We start from the raw sequence: 15,215 nt of genomic DNA on the forward strand, positions 1-15,215 counted from the left end.
TTTTGACTGCTTGAAATCAATTTTCCACTTTTGTTTTTAAAATATCATGAGGAAGCACTGAATGGCTCCCTGGTAGGTATATGAAATTACAGAAGAATCGTAGTGGTTGGCTTTAAGTGAAAGACTGTAATATGCCCACCACACAAAATTGTTTACATCAGAGCTAGCACAGCTGTCTGCATAAGACAAAGAAATTTCAGTGTTCTCATAGAAGACACCTATGAAAACATTAACCTTGAAATTTCCCTTGGGGATTCAGTATTGTTATGGAGTTATATACACATCACTTACAGAGCAGTAGTTGTAATTAGCAGCTTTCCTTTAACATTTTTATAAGCACATATTTATTTATTGATACAACTGGGAAATCATCTACAATAATGGTATATAACCTAAGAAACAGTTTTATTGTCTTTATTTTTATCATATTCTATTGTGTTCAGGGTGTTTGTGCTCAACTTGATATTGTTACATGGTACTGGCAACATCTGACTCTTAGAACCATCTGCATTTCTACATACTGTTTGTTTTTTAAAAAAGTAATTACAGGTTGGATATTAGGAAAAACAATCTTCTCAGAAAGAGTGGTTAGGCATTGGAACGAGTTGCCCAGGGAGGTGGTGGAGTCACCATCCCTGGGGTGTTTAAGGTAAGGTTGGACGTGGTGCTTAGGGACATGGTTTAATGAGTGATAGTGGTTGGTAGGGGGATGGTTGGACCAGATGATTTTAGAGGTCTTTTTGAACCCTAACAATTCTGTGATTCAATGATTCTATGATACAGGTCCAATTTGTTAACCCTCACAGTCATCCTCCTAAATTTGATTAAAGTCTTTTCTATTGATTTTACTGGTCACTGGACCCAGCCAAACCTTGTGTAAATACAACCCATTCTTTCAAGACAGATCAGCTCCTTATGTGTATTCAGGCATATCTACACACTTACTGTCTTTCTACCATTTCCTTGCACAGCAGTGACAGCTAACAGAGCAGGAGTTCAGTTGCAGTGTTGTGCTTCTTCCCTGTTGTCCACAGGGCCATTTCTGAAGCTTCCTTTACTCACCATGTTCAAAACTGAGATCAGTGAAGTGAAACAGGCATTACTAAAAGCAAAGCCTTTATATCTTTTGAAATTATATGTGGTTCTGAAAATCCAGCAGAAACTTGAATTTTAGATTCAAGATGGGTTTGCAGCATCAGCTATTACAAAACTCATCTTTCACTTGTGAAGTGAATATACTTGATGTGAAATTTAATGAAGGACAAACATGGAACTCCATATAACTGTAATTCATTTTTGGACTACAGCCAAAATTGAAATAATATTAACTATAGGCTTGGTTGTGAAATACATATTTACAGAAACCCTTTCAAATTCAACATTTGTTACATTTATTTATGAAGAACTGTTATGACACTCGAGTTTACTTTGGCAATTTGTACATAAATTTTATTAAACTTGTAGTATCTTGCTCATATTTCAAACTGTTTATTTCTTCTGTATTTTGTAAAGGCTGTTTTGCCTTGCTCTGTCTTGAAACACAAATAAATAAGACCAAACTGCTCTTTCATGAAGAGGAAGCATCCATACACACCTCCCACCTATAAGAGGGATTCATTAAATGGTCCTATATAGTGGAGAGCAGTATTTACTGTCTTCCTCCCCTGTTGCCAGAATAGGTATAGGTCTATATGGAAGACATAGTCTCAAATGGTTTTAAGGGGTTTGGGAGGCTGTGTATCATTTCTTCCCGAAGGGGCTGACCTCCACAGGAAATACTCAGTGAAGTTAGGAAAGATGCATCTTTCCCAGCATCACACTTTTGTGTGCCTTTGGGCTGATGTTGATGTCTAGCCTGCAATACAGGTATATTTTGTAACACACCACATCATAGGCTTTGATCCTGACACCAGATCAGACGTGGCTGAAGAGCACAGTGTCCACCATCAAACCATCCTCCCCCTTGAAGCCACAGGATGAGAAAGTATAGAATCACAGAATCATCATAGAATCAGGGAATGTTTAGGTTTGGAAGGGACCCTTAGGTATCATCTAATTCCCCCCCACACCCCCGCCATAGGCAGGGACACCTCCCACTAGACCAGGATGCCCAAAGACCCATCCAACCTGGCCTTGAACACTTCAGGGATGTGGCAACTGCTCTGGGCAACCTGTTCCAGTGCTTCACCAAATTCAAAGCAAAGAATTTCTTCCTAACATCTAATCTAAATCTACTCTGTTAGTTTAAAACTGTTACCGTCTTTCTTATCACTACAAACCCCGCTAAAGAGTCCCTCCCATCTTTCTTGTAGGCCCCCTTTAAGTACTGGAAGGGACCTTACTGCTATAAGGTCTCCCCAGAGCCTTCTCTTTTACATGTTAAGTAACCCCAGATCTCCCAGGCTCTCTTCATAGGAGAGGTGCTCCAGCCCTCATGGGCAACTCATCTACCAACAGGATTCCCTCACCTGGAAGCAGGTGTGCTCTTTAGAGCCACTGTAGGTGCGCAGTGATAAAGACTGTAGAAGAGTTTTTTCCAAAATCCTTGAAAAGCTGGAATTTTCAGGTTTGGAGCTTGTTCTGCAGTCGTGATCCCAAGATTTGTGTTTTGGACTTAACTGAGTGGCTTTGGGCAATGTCCTCAAAAGCATCCCAAGCAGGGGAATCCAGAGAATGTTTCAGGGGAGTTGAAGACCTGTTCATCTCAGTGGAACTACTGGCAGAAGACATCTGTTTCTTGTAGCTTCTTGCATGTTTCCAATACTAGAGAATGCAGAGATTTTTCCTGTGTTAACGCTTCTGTCACACTCTATGGCCTACTATTCTAGTAGCAGATGTAAGGGTTAGGCAGGGTAGACTCTTCCATTCAAAAGAAAGTCAGCAATGTGCTGCATGTCCACATGCACTTAGGACAGTTTTGTGCACCAGTCTGAAAAAGAGGTAGCTACGATCATAAACACCACAAGGGAAAAAAATCTCTTTTAAAGACTTTAGCAGAAACATATTGTTCTCTGAGAACTGACTATAAGTAGAAAGATTAAGATTGAAAGTAAAAATCTTCCTCACTTAGCATAATTTACCTACAATGCTTACAGTAAGAAAAGAATCTATGTAGTTCTCTTAAAACTTCAAAAAGTGTTCATAAGCCAAAATAGCTCAAAAGCTATTTTACTGTAATAACTTCTAACAATTGTTGTAGTAGCAGCACCATTTGATCAACCTGGACATGTGAAGTCTCTTTGTATTCACCTAGGGAAAAAAAAAAAAAAAAAAAAGAAAGGTAAAATACAAGATTCATGTCTTTTCGAAGTATAGCACTAATACCCTCTGTACACTGACACCTTACTGTACAACTGGGAGGCTGAAGAAATCTATGTGAAGGAGATGCACAGCATATAATCTGTTGTTGTTGTTGTTGTTTTGTTTTGTATTATTTTGTTTTTTGTTTTGTGAAAATGGGGACACTACCTGAGATGCAGGTGACAAAAAAACTCTGAAGACTGTTCAAGTCATTTTAACCAAAAAAAAAAAATATGAAAAACTAACAATGGAAATTAAAAGAATAATAAAAATTAGTAATAACAATAACAATAACAATAATAATAATAATAATAACTCTAGAAAGGAAACAGTAGGATAGGTACAAAGCTGAAGAGCTATTGCTCCCAGAAGAACTGAATAGTTATTGTCTACTTACACTACAAATTAGCTACAAGAAGAGTGACAAGGTTATATATAAACACATATAGATAACCTCCTCCAAGATTTTGTGCTGCCAAACCATGTGACATTTTCAAACGAAAAACTGATCAGTTAACATCTGAACAAAAAAAATTTCTCTATTCATTTCTTTAACCCTGCTAGATGCTCATATTATGGTTCCATTGTGTACGGGATAACTTTTAGTTATCCAGAATGCTTCTCTCTGGATGTGTGTGTTATCCATCTTTTACTGCAATAGCCATTATTGAGTTCTGTGTAACTGAGAAGATTCTTCAAATCTGAAATGTTGAGAGACAAGGTATGGCTTGCGACTAAAACAGTTCTCACCAAAACAAACCCTTCTCTTCCTCCCAGTATATTTTTTTCTTTCAAGTCCAGCTTTCACAGTGATGGGCAGAAAAAGAAAAGAGTTATTCAACCTGTGTAAAATCATTAAGTCCAGAAGACAAGTCAGCTGTGTAAATTAGTCCAATTGTATTCAAGGATTAAGGCACCACACAAGAAAGTATGTCCTATCTTCTGCATAATAATATGGAAAAAAAAAAAAAAAAGATTAGGTTAGTGAACCCATGGCAAGCAGTGTCTATGAAAACTATACAAAATAATGTTGAAAGTTGAAAGCAATAGTTAAGATTATGTGGTGAAACTTGAATTTCCATTAAAGACACCGGAAAGCTTGTTGATTACAACAAGCCTTGAACTGTGCCTGATGACTAAGTTAGTTCAGTATCTATCTTACCAATGCTTTCTGCGTTTTAATATAAGTAGGCTGTATTACAGCTATATTGGCAGACTGATTAGACGCTAACTGCTTCATTGGTGGCTGAAGAAAAATACACACGCACAATTCAAAGAGTAATTGTGCCACCTTGTGAAGCAGTACCGTGTTTGCAGTCTGATGGTTTCTGGCAGTGTTTCCTTATAATTCAAACCTCCATGTGACATCATCTTTAGAACAAAGTTATTATTACACGGTTTTATTATATATATAGTTTACTAGAGGGCATTTTCAAATAAGCTATTTTTCTTCTGAAGTACTTGCTGAAAATTCCATTGCAGTTTTGAAAATATTGTATTCTATTTGCTGATTTCCTGCAGTACGTAGCTGGAGTAAGTTGCGCAAAGAGCAGATCATTCTTGATAGTAGACCTTTTTCTATACTAATTGAATCTTTGGCAATAACTATCAACCAGTTTATATAAAGCACCTTGTCTTGAGAATTTTGAATCCAGAATTCTGAGGGGAAAATAAAATAAATAAATAAATAAATACGTATTCTACAGACACAGGGTTGTTTTTTGTTTTTTGTTTTCCTAAAGGAAAAGTTAAATTGCATACTTAAAGTTTTATAATTAGACTCAAGAAGTTTTATAATTAGACTCAAAATTCTCAAAACTATTTAAGAAACACTTTTCATATGCTGTTTTTGTGAGTAAAGGTATGCAAGAAACATCAGTCATAAACTTAGTTCAGTGAACTTCTATGAGGAAAAAATTGCTCTATTTAAACAATAAATCTTAAAAAATACACAAGGATTTTTACCGTCATTGTTTAATGAAACCTGCATTTATCCAAATGAAATCCAACACTTATCCAACAGAGTCAAGCAATGTTTCCTTTGTTCCCTTTCATTTGATTAATGAGTAATTTGTTGCACATCTTGGTTATTCAGGTACACATTCCAGCCCAAATTCTGCAGAATATATTCTTTTTAGCTAAGAAGTAATCCTAGTGAAACTAGGACATTGGATCCTAAGATCCCAAAAGGAACATCTGCAAAAAGTGTAGATGGTTCATTTTGTGCATGAAAGTAATAGGATGCTACCAAGTGTTTTTTTTTTGTTTGTTTTGTTTTGTTTTTTAAAACAGCCATATCATTGGAAAATGTAAGAGGTTCTGCAAGGTAAAAGTGCCAGTGTACATTTAGAAGCACAGATCCCAAACCACTGGTAAAGTCTTTAAGCCTGTTGTGATTGTGGGAAGAGTAATTTGAAAATATGTCCATTTAAACTTTTTTAAATGAAAAGGTTAATGACTTTCTAAAGCCTAAACAAACTTAATCACAGCTCAGAATACAGTTTATAAATTAATCTTTATACTGAAGAAGTGGTAATAGTAAAGAGAGAAATTATGAAATTCAGTTTTTGTTGTTGTTGTTGTTTTTTCGTATGCATTGATGGCCTCAGAACAGTGGCAACAAATCTGAGCTCTGGCAAATTTGCATTTAAATATCCAGCTGCTTACAGAGCAACTTATATTTTATGTAAAAATTGCGAGGAATAAATTTGCTTTCTTGGGAAGTTGCCATTTACACAACTGTTAAACATCATATAGCAACTCAGAGAGACTATGGAGGATGTAGAATAGTTCAGTTTAGCTTGCAGCCTTGGGTTGAGACGGCATAAAGTTTATGAATTTACCCCAAGTTTCAAAGAGGCATGTCCACATGGGCAAGGTCTTAAAACTTCAGTTGATCATCAGGCAAATATGAATAAATACTTCTCATGAAAAAATAGGCTTCCATAAGCTCGTATCTTATTTTCTTTTGAACTTTCTTTAACATGGCTGTCTCAAAGAACGGTGGCTCTACAAAACATGAATGAAAAACAAAAAGGCTTTAGACTTCCAAGGTAGTGTAGTCAGTTTTCCTTACCAGTTTCAATGCCTCAATGCCAACAAAAATACGTCCCTCACCCACCCACCCTAGCCAGCAACAGTTTCAGTTTAAATAAAAGCACAGAACAACACACAGGTTTGTTTGTACGTGGAAGTGGCTTAGTCACAAAAGGAAGGAAAACCATGAAGGAAAAATAACATCTGGGGCTTAAAACATGGGCACGTGGCCAAACTGGCCTCTTATTTCAAAGGCAGGGAGAGAGCTGCCTGCTTGTCACAGTTAATACAACAAGTCTTATTTTTCCCCTTGCAGGCTGAAACGTTCACAAGCATGCTGAGAAGGAGCAGAGGAGGACCTGCTCCTCACAGGGAGGTGGAAAGACCCCACGGTTGACAGCCACCAGCTGCTTCTGGCTGTCACTGCTCCCACCTGGCACCATGGCTCACCTCACCCCGCAGCAACCTGCACCAGGTAGGAACACCACCGTACAGGAAAAGCAGCTCCTAGCAGACAACTGTAGGCTGCTTTTAATGAATTTTCACTTCATTTCTGCTAAGGAAGTCCCTTGTTCTCCAGGGTATCATGCCCCATAGAGCATTTGGCTCAGCTTTACCCCACTAGCCCTGGTGACGGAGCCTTCAGAACTCCTGCTAAGTTGTATTAAATAGCTCTTAAATCACTCTCTGTGCATTTATGACTGGCCAGCAACTTGGCACGGAGTAAATCTGAACTGCTTTGCTTCAAGACAGAATGTCGGGGTGTTGTGCTAGACAAAATAGGCAGTGTTCGTGGCCCACAAAGAAAAGAGAGAACTTGCTCTTTATTGTTTTCCTGTTTGGATTTTGATTTTTCAAGTAGGCTAGAAAATTCACATGGCTCCTAATCTTTATGTGTTGTCCTAAGCAAAACTAGCTATTGGCTGAGCAGATGAATTACTTACAGGGCTGTACCAAAAATGTTTTATGTACCAAATATTATGTTGTGCCTCAGCAGCTCAGCTACAGAAGCTACAGCAGACAGGGGCTGCAAAGGTCTGCTGAGGCATCTGTGTGCAGGGACAGGAAAGTTCCCCTAGGGCAAGAAGGGTAAATTTATGGTTTTCCTTGATTAACATGACAATCATCTAGAAATAATTCCTCAGAAAAGCTATGCCACCACTTTTACGATGCCAATGTCTTTCCAGACTGTAAGGAGCAGTGAACTGTAGGAGTGATAGTGCAGCCGTAATCTGGCCACCTGAAAGAAACAGCTGCACAATCCTGCATTAGCAAACGAGCAGCTGATTTTGTCCATGCTGACAACTCTGACTTGGATGCTCATCAAAGCTCACCCTCTGCCATTTTCCTCAATTCTATTGTGTAAAAAGGAAGGGGGGTGGGGGTGGGGGGTGGAGGGAGAGAAGGAGGTCCAGTCAGCAACAACCAACCAAGCCAAACAGCAGAAAAGAATAAGTTTTGTAGGGCTTGTGATACATCTGAGAGAATAGCTATGAACTACAGTAAGAAAATATTCAGGGTGGGGAATCCCTTGGATATGGGCAGCAAATAACACTCAATATCATGACCTAAGGAAATTTTTATATAAAACTTAGTGATCTAGTCTATTATTAGCTGTATTTATCTTTATTTCACCGGTAAGAGAAATATAAGCAAGCAAGGAGTATCAGAATTACTTTGCTCTTGCAATATCTATGCTGCTAATCATTATTTCTGCCTTCTTTCATTCAAATAATTGTCACTGTGAATTTCAAAACTGGTCTATATTTATCAGCTAACAATGTTTCTCTTTTAAAAATAATTTAAACAGATTTCAGCAATTCAGCACCTAGTGCAATCTAAGACAGCATCCAATAAGCCCTGCCCTGTCATTTGTGTCCTTTAGCTGTTGCCACAGTGAGAAAGATAGGTACTTAAATCAGTAAGTACAGCTCACAAATGTTTTTCCTTAGACTAATTGAATATCACATCAAAATCCCCACTACTACCCAGAGAGCAGTATTCCTCAAATAGCACAAGGCTTCACAGTCTATTTGCTGGAGAAGAACATTTTCTAGAGGTCGACCTCACTGTACTGATGTGAAGGTACTAACTTGAACTCTCCTGCTGCTCTGCTGTGTTTCAAACCATGATTTCCTGAGCACAGAGCAGTGTCACAAACAGATTTTTACACACTTCAATTTAGCAGCAATTTAAGATTTATTAATACTGTCATGGTAAATCACAAGATTAGACTATGATTCTTCTTAACAGCACTTAATCAGCACTTAATCATCAGCCAATTTAACACAATGATTCAACAGAATTTGCTACAATAGAAACAGTGACTTAGTTAAAGATATGAGAATGACAAGCTTCTCACAAGTATGCTTACTGCACAGTGTGGGGTGCATTCTAAACTCAGTCACTCTTGTACTAGATTTTTCCCCCTTTTGGTGAATTAACTTCTCCCTTGTCGGTGTTTGCCTGTACATGAGCTTTGACACTTGAGTCAGCCCTGAGATGCATTCCAGCTCAGGAGAAGATTAAGGGCCACAGCCTTTTACAACCCCTGGAGAGCTCAGATAGGCTTTCTCCAGCTGCTGTATGTATAACTTGGAGTGATTGGCTTGTAGTCAAACTCAGATTCCGTATCATGTTGTTCTTGACCTCCAATGTTATCCATCATTTCCCTATTAAGGATTTCGATGGGTACCTTCTTTAGGGCAGTTCTGTGCTTTGTTCATTGTCATGGCTGTGAGCATCCACCTCTCTATCCACCTCCCCATCACCTCTAGAGCTCCATCAGCTCTATTGCTGATGAGCTATCCAGTTCACAGAACAGAAACATCAGGGCCTACTGTGGCTCATAAGCCTGAGCAAGACATGTAAAATGAGAGTACTTGCCATACTCTACCCTGTGACTACAATTAATTCACTTTGTCTTCACAGAATGGTGTTGCAGTTACCTCTTGCCTCTGTGGATTAAATATATAGGTTTATGCTTGTATATGGGTGGCTTTAAGAATCATTGGTATGAACTAAAGCACAACAGACAAAGCTTACTCCTTTGTTTTTGCTTGTCCTATTATATAAACTGAAAAATTAAACAGTGTTGTACACATGAGGGGGGTATTTCAGCAGCACAACTTGTCTAGTCATCCCCCAAACCCTGATATATAAGGCAATGATTAACAGTAAGCATAATACAATAAGAACTAATAAAATCATGATGGGGCATAGCATCAGCTTCAGCACTCCAGATGCCATAAGAGACCAACAAGCAGGACTTCTCACCATCAATGCTCTCCATCCTTTTTGACTCTCTGCAGTACTTGATATATTCCTTGACTGTCATGATGGACAGTGATAAGAGTCTTCTGTCATGATCTCTGTGCTTGTTGGAGATTCATCAAATCAGGATGATGGAGAAGTCAGTTGATTCAAGGCAGGTACATACCAATAGGTGTCAGTTGCAGCTCACGATATAACATGTAATCAAAAGACAAATCCTCATGAATAATTATGGATACAGAGAAATTAAAATCACAACCAATGGTCATGGAAAAGTTACACATGCATAGATTAGAGTGATTGGTTATACTATGAACAATATCGTCTATTAGCAAATAATCACACAATGTTCACATGCATACACATCTTTTCCTGATATATATGACCATAGTTCTAGGAGTTTTGTTGCTATGTACTTTGAAATGACAGAAAACTTGCTTTGTGCCCAAACAGACATCTTGAATTTTGAGAGTATTACTTTTGCAGATGAAACCTTGTTGATCCTGCACAATGCACACATTTGTATCAATTGTCTGCCACTTTTCATCCTTTTGATGGTCCCACACACTATGCTGTAAGGGATATAGTGTGGTACCATTATGATTTAGTTCTAAGGCAATACTTGGATATATAGTATGTACTGACTGATGCATTACGTGTAGTGAGGACAAAGGTAATAATCTGATCACCTTCTAAGCGATAAATAAAATTGACTAGTTGCCACCACAATTGAAACTCTTTTTCAAACTCTAATGCATTATCCCAAATAACTTCACAAATTTCAGTGGGTAGGGTTCCTCCTTCCCTTTCTCCAATAATGGCTGCTGCTATGGACCGTATCCATAGCTGCACTTGCATACATCCCAAGGCAAGAGGTATTAGCCATTCTATGATTCCATACCTTGGTTTGCTTCAAGGACATTTACAATTAATTGATGGTCATTTTCTTCAGTTCATTCCCAATGATACAAAATGTCAGATAGGAGCCATTGGCTTGCTCTTAGGGATAACAAAGATGATTTTAGTGGGTATTCTGACTTGTTTAGGTCAACAGCAGTAGCACTTAATTTGTTCATTAGGAATTTAGCACCTGTGCTATTCAATACTCCCAGTCCTGTTCCCAGTGCTCCTAGTCCTGTTTCTACTATTCCAGTGGTGTCTCATTGCATATGCTGGGAATGCTTTAAGGATCGTCCATGTAACCATGCTAACCAGTAGGAGTAGGCTACTCCCAAAAAGGCAGAACACTCTGTTCTAATTATTGACACATTGATGTGCTGTTAGCTCTACCCTTTTTAAGAGCCAATGAGGATTAAAGAAAACTTACTGTTGTCCTGTATTTTTAAGTATGTAAGAGCCAGTGTCATAAATGTGAGGAGACAATTTAATAGGAGGCCAAGCTGGGGATGGTGGTTGCTTGATATTGGAGACCTAAGCTGGAGCAGGACTTGGGGTCTACCCAAAGGCACATTACTATCTAATGAGGTATGGTAAATTTATACCAACATTCATGTCCAAAAGAACAGATGTGTATGTGATCAGGAACATGTCCATCTCTATTTCCAGCATATTTTACAGTAATGGATGAAGCTGTTGTACATACAGTATAATTTTCAATCCAGCTTCCTATTAAAATTATGTCCTCTTTAATTCCCTATAAAGATGGAATACACTAGTCCACTGGTCCAAATCCTCTCTCTCTCTTTTTTTTTTTTTTTTTCTTCTTAAATCCACTCCCATCTAAAAAGAGTAACATAGTAGTGTAGTGCTGCTGCAGATAAATTTAGGGATCTGGTGAGGTAGATGTTAGGTGCAAATTCAACAAAATCCACGTAAGCATGAGCCCATCATACACAACTCCCACACTTTGCATGTGTCCATTTTGAATATAAATTCTAGCCCTACACCACAGTGAGTCTATTGACAAAAATACCAAAATAGGGTGTATTAAGGTAAAATTGTACCAGTGTACAATTTGCTGTATTATGGAATTTTCTGTCTGCTCTCTCGCAAGTTGAAACTGCATGACATACAGCAGTGTGTTGGTTTCTGGTGAATAGATCCATTGATCACCCGGCATCCTATTTTTATATCTTCTCCTGGTGTGTCCCAGAGTTGGCGAACTCGATTAATACCTTCCCTATCCCAACTCCATCAGTTTTTCAAATATGTCTTGGTTCCATGTATGACTACGGTCAACATATTTAAATCTTTTAATTTTTGTTTTAGTCCAAAACTCCCAGTGTATTTTACCAATACATACTCACAAGGATCTTGTGTATGGGTTGTTGTGAGTATATCTACTCCATTTAACAAGAGAAGGGGTAGGGGCATATAGCTGTTGTCATCATTGCTGTCAAGACTGATCCCAGAAGATTAATGCAATGAGGAGACAAAAGAGTATACTTGACAATATGAAAATGTCAACATCCAGTAGATTAGTCATTCTTATGGTGTTAGTATGATTCATTTTTTACTGTAAAAGAAAGAAAGGAAGACAGGTCTCTGTGGGGAAGGCCGAACAGCTTATCCCCTTTAAGATGCAGGATAAATCCATCTGGCACTAATTTTATGCTTTGCTTTTATCAATGGCATCCCATGCCAGAGATCCTTGTGGCTTAATTAGGGTCATCACTACTAAATTGGTCTGGTAGAGGGTAATTTTACTGTGATGGGCTGTCTTGGTTTCATTGGAGACCAGGTATGCCAGTTATCAAGTGGCTTATCCAAAGGAAATGTTAAGAAGGCATGAGTAACTAGACTTCCAAAGACACCATACCGATTTTTCAGCTGGTGCAGAGTTTTTGCAAGACAGCTGTCTCATTGCCCTTCATGTGGCTAAAGATGTTTTTACAGTAACCCATTGGCTCATTTAACCATACGATTGGACTGTGGATAGTATGGAATGGTATGTAACACCTATTTTATTCTGTCTTGCTTTGCCTATTCTTGCACCTTTTTACTATTAAAATGCAAGCCATTATCACTTTGAATGGAGTCAGGGGCGGACAAAATTGAGAATCATGAGGAAAGACCTTGGGTAGTGTTTTGCCAGTTGGCTGTTTGGCATTTCATAGCTGTTCAGAGTCCAGACACCACTGCTATGCCTGTCAGAATATGCTTGTACCTGGTGGATGATTTTAAAGGTTCATTGTAATCAACTTGCTAGGTAGACCAAAACACTTTTTCCTTCATTAATGTGCAGGTGCTTTATTGGGATGATCAGTCTGTAATCTGAGTCGACATTGAAGGCGCCCAGTAAGAATGGTTTCAAATGCTTTCCCATACAGGGGCCAGCCTTGGGCTTTGTGCTGCAAAGGGCATCTTTGCGACTGTGTCCTAACTTGAGATGCAAAATTCTCCTAGCCAGTACTATTCAGGATTTATAGTGATCCTACTAATTTTGATTAAGTCATCAACATTCTGATTCCATTTTGTGGCAGGTTGATTATCTTTAGCATAAGCTTTTACCCATCCCATCTTTAAAGATGTGTTCCTGGCTATGTCTAAAAACAACTGCCAATCTTCGCTTCTCCAAACTGGGGATCTATTCACATACTATTTCCAGGTTTGCTGTTGACAGAGCTGCAATGTGGCACCTGCTCAAACATCATAGGAGTCCATGTATTTAACTTTGGCTCTGTTTTGAGCAGCAAGTACAAAAGCTTTGAGTTCTCTTTTTTGTGCACTACCTTTTCTGTCTTCCACTACCTGCTTGCTGGTGGCAATACAAGGCCCACAGCTATTTCCTTTTAATTCTTTGAGTTGAAACATCTGTGAACCAAATACGCTTGGTCAGCATGTTTTCAGTTCAGGGTAGGACATCTAGAATTGGTGAGGGTTTGAAAAGTTGTTGCAAAGCTAAAGGATCACTATTTGTAATTATATGGGATTCAGAATCTTTGGCGTGTCCTTCGGTTAATTTCATATTGTCAGTGACTCCTGTTAGATAAACATATATTTTCTCAGCATGAGTTTTTGAACAATTCTTCATGGAGGAGCAGTTCCCTTCAAAATTTCTTCTATTAAATTAGGCATTCCTCTAGTTTTTAAGTGCTGTCCCTGATGTATTTTCTCATTATGTTTCACCACTGTAAAAAAGGGTAAAACCCCTTTCTCCCATTCAGAAGATTGTTGTTCTGTCTCTTTAAATGCAGTTGAACTAAACAACAGAGGTTGTTTCAGGTCATTAGGACAGACTTGGAACAAATTACAGTAAATTAGGTGCTAGGCCCCATTCTACAACAATAGGATCAGAGGGGTGCACTGGCCCAAGGGATTGGTATGTTCACAGTTCATTCAGTAAAGTTTTCATAGCTTCATGATGTTCCTCAGTCCATTCCCATACCTTTCCTTTCCATAGAAAGGAATAAAGGGGTATGACTATAATCCAAAACTCAGGTACATGCTTTCTCCAATATCCTAACATTCCCAATACTTGCTGAAGCTCCTTCTTGGATTGTGGATGGTGCAAAGCTTCTGTCTTTTCCAAGGTACCAGGAGGAACTGAAGCACTCCAAGCAATCCATCAGGCCTCTAGAAATCTTTCTTTTGGGGCAAGTCCCTGGAACATTTCTAGTGGTACAACTACAGCACTATTCAAGACTTCCCATACAGAGGTAGCATCTGTCCTTACTAGGCAGTAATCAGAATCACCCCCAATTTGAATGTCATCTACATACAGGTAGAAACAGGTTTCTGATGGAACTGATACTTGCTGCAAAAGCTCTGCTTAATGAGCAGTAGTGTTTATAGTAGGTTTATGACCTTGGGGAAGTCTGTTAAAAGTGTACTGCACCCCTTCCCAAGTAGACACAGACACAGACACAGATTTCTAGGTTGGAAGAGACCTCAAGATCATCGAGTCCAACCTCCGACCTAACACTAAGTACTCCACTAAACCATATCACTAAGCTCTACATCTAAACGTCTTTTAAAGACCTCCAGGGATGGCGACTCCACCACCTCCCTGGGCAGCCCGTTCCAATGCTTAATAACCCTTTCGGTAAAGAAGTACTTCCTAACATCCAACCTAAAACTCCCCTGTCGCAACTTTCGCCCATTCCCCCTCGTCCTGTCACCAGGCACGTGGGAGAACAGACCAACCCCCACAATGCAAAATAATAAGTAAAAGTAAATGCAAACCAGTGTGTCCTGTTCCTGCAAGAGGAGAATAAAGAACATATCCTTTATATATAGAACTCCCATACATTTATGAATGACTGCCTGTAGAGTGGCAGTTACATTTGCAATATTAGGGACTGCTGTTGTTAAGGGTTCAGTACTGGCATTGAGACATGCATAATCAATCATAAGGCGCCATCTACTGTCATATTCACAAACAGGCCATTCTAGAAAATTGTATGGGGAAATGCATTCCAAAAAAAAATTTGCTGAGACTTGTAAATCCACAATAACAGCTGAAATTCCATCTTCAGCAGTAGCCAATGCTAGATATTGGGGAACATTAGTTAGACTAGAGTCAGGGAGTGTAGGTGCCACATGAAGAAGACAGATAGTATCAGTTTTAGTTTCAACTCTGTAACTTCATATCTAAATGACCAGGCACTATCATTTGGTAGCTGCCATCTTGGTACAACTAAAAC

At 38.8% G+C, this 15,215-nt stretch overlaps 1 long non-coding RNA gene across 1 annotated transcript in view; it reads left to right on the plus strand.

The window, feature by feature from the left end:
• LOC118260023 (uncharacterized) overlaps positions 1-15,215 on the plus strand; it is a 52,997-nt gene that overhangs the window by 4,188 nt on the left and 33,594 nt on the right. Inside the window, exon 2 of the long non-coding RNA XR_004782148.1 lies at positions 6,653-6,811. This is a non-coding gene — a long non-coding RNA (uncharacterized LOC118260023). The remainder of the gene's footprint in view (positions 1-6,652; positions 6,812-15,215) is intronic.

The sequence above is a fragment of the Cygnus atratus genome, chromosome Z (genome assembly GCF_013377495.2).
Source record: "Cygnus atratus isolate AKBS03 ecotype Queensland, Australia chromosome Z, CAtr_DNAZoo_HiC_assembly, whole genome shotgun sequence".
NCBI classification, from domain to species: domain Eukaryota; kingdom Metazoa; phylum Chordata; class Aves; order Anseriformes; family Anatidae; genus Cygnus; species Cygnus atratus.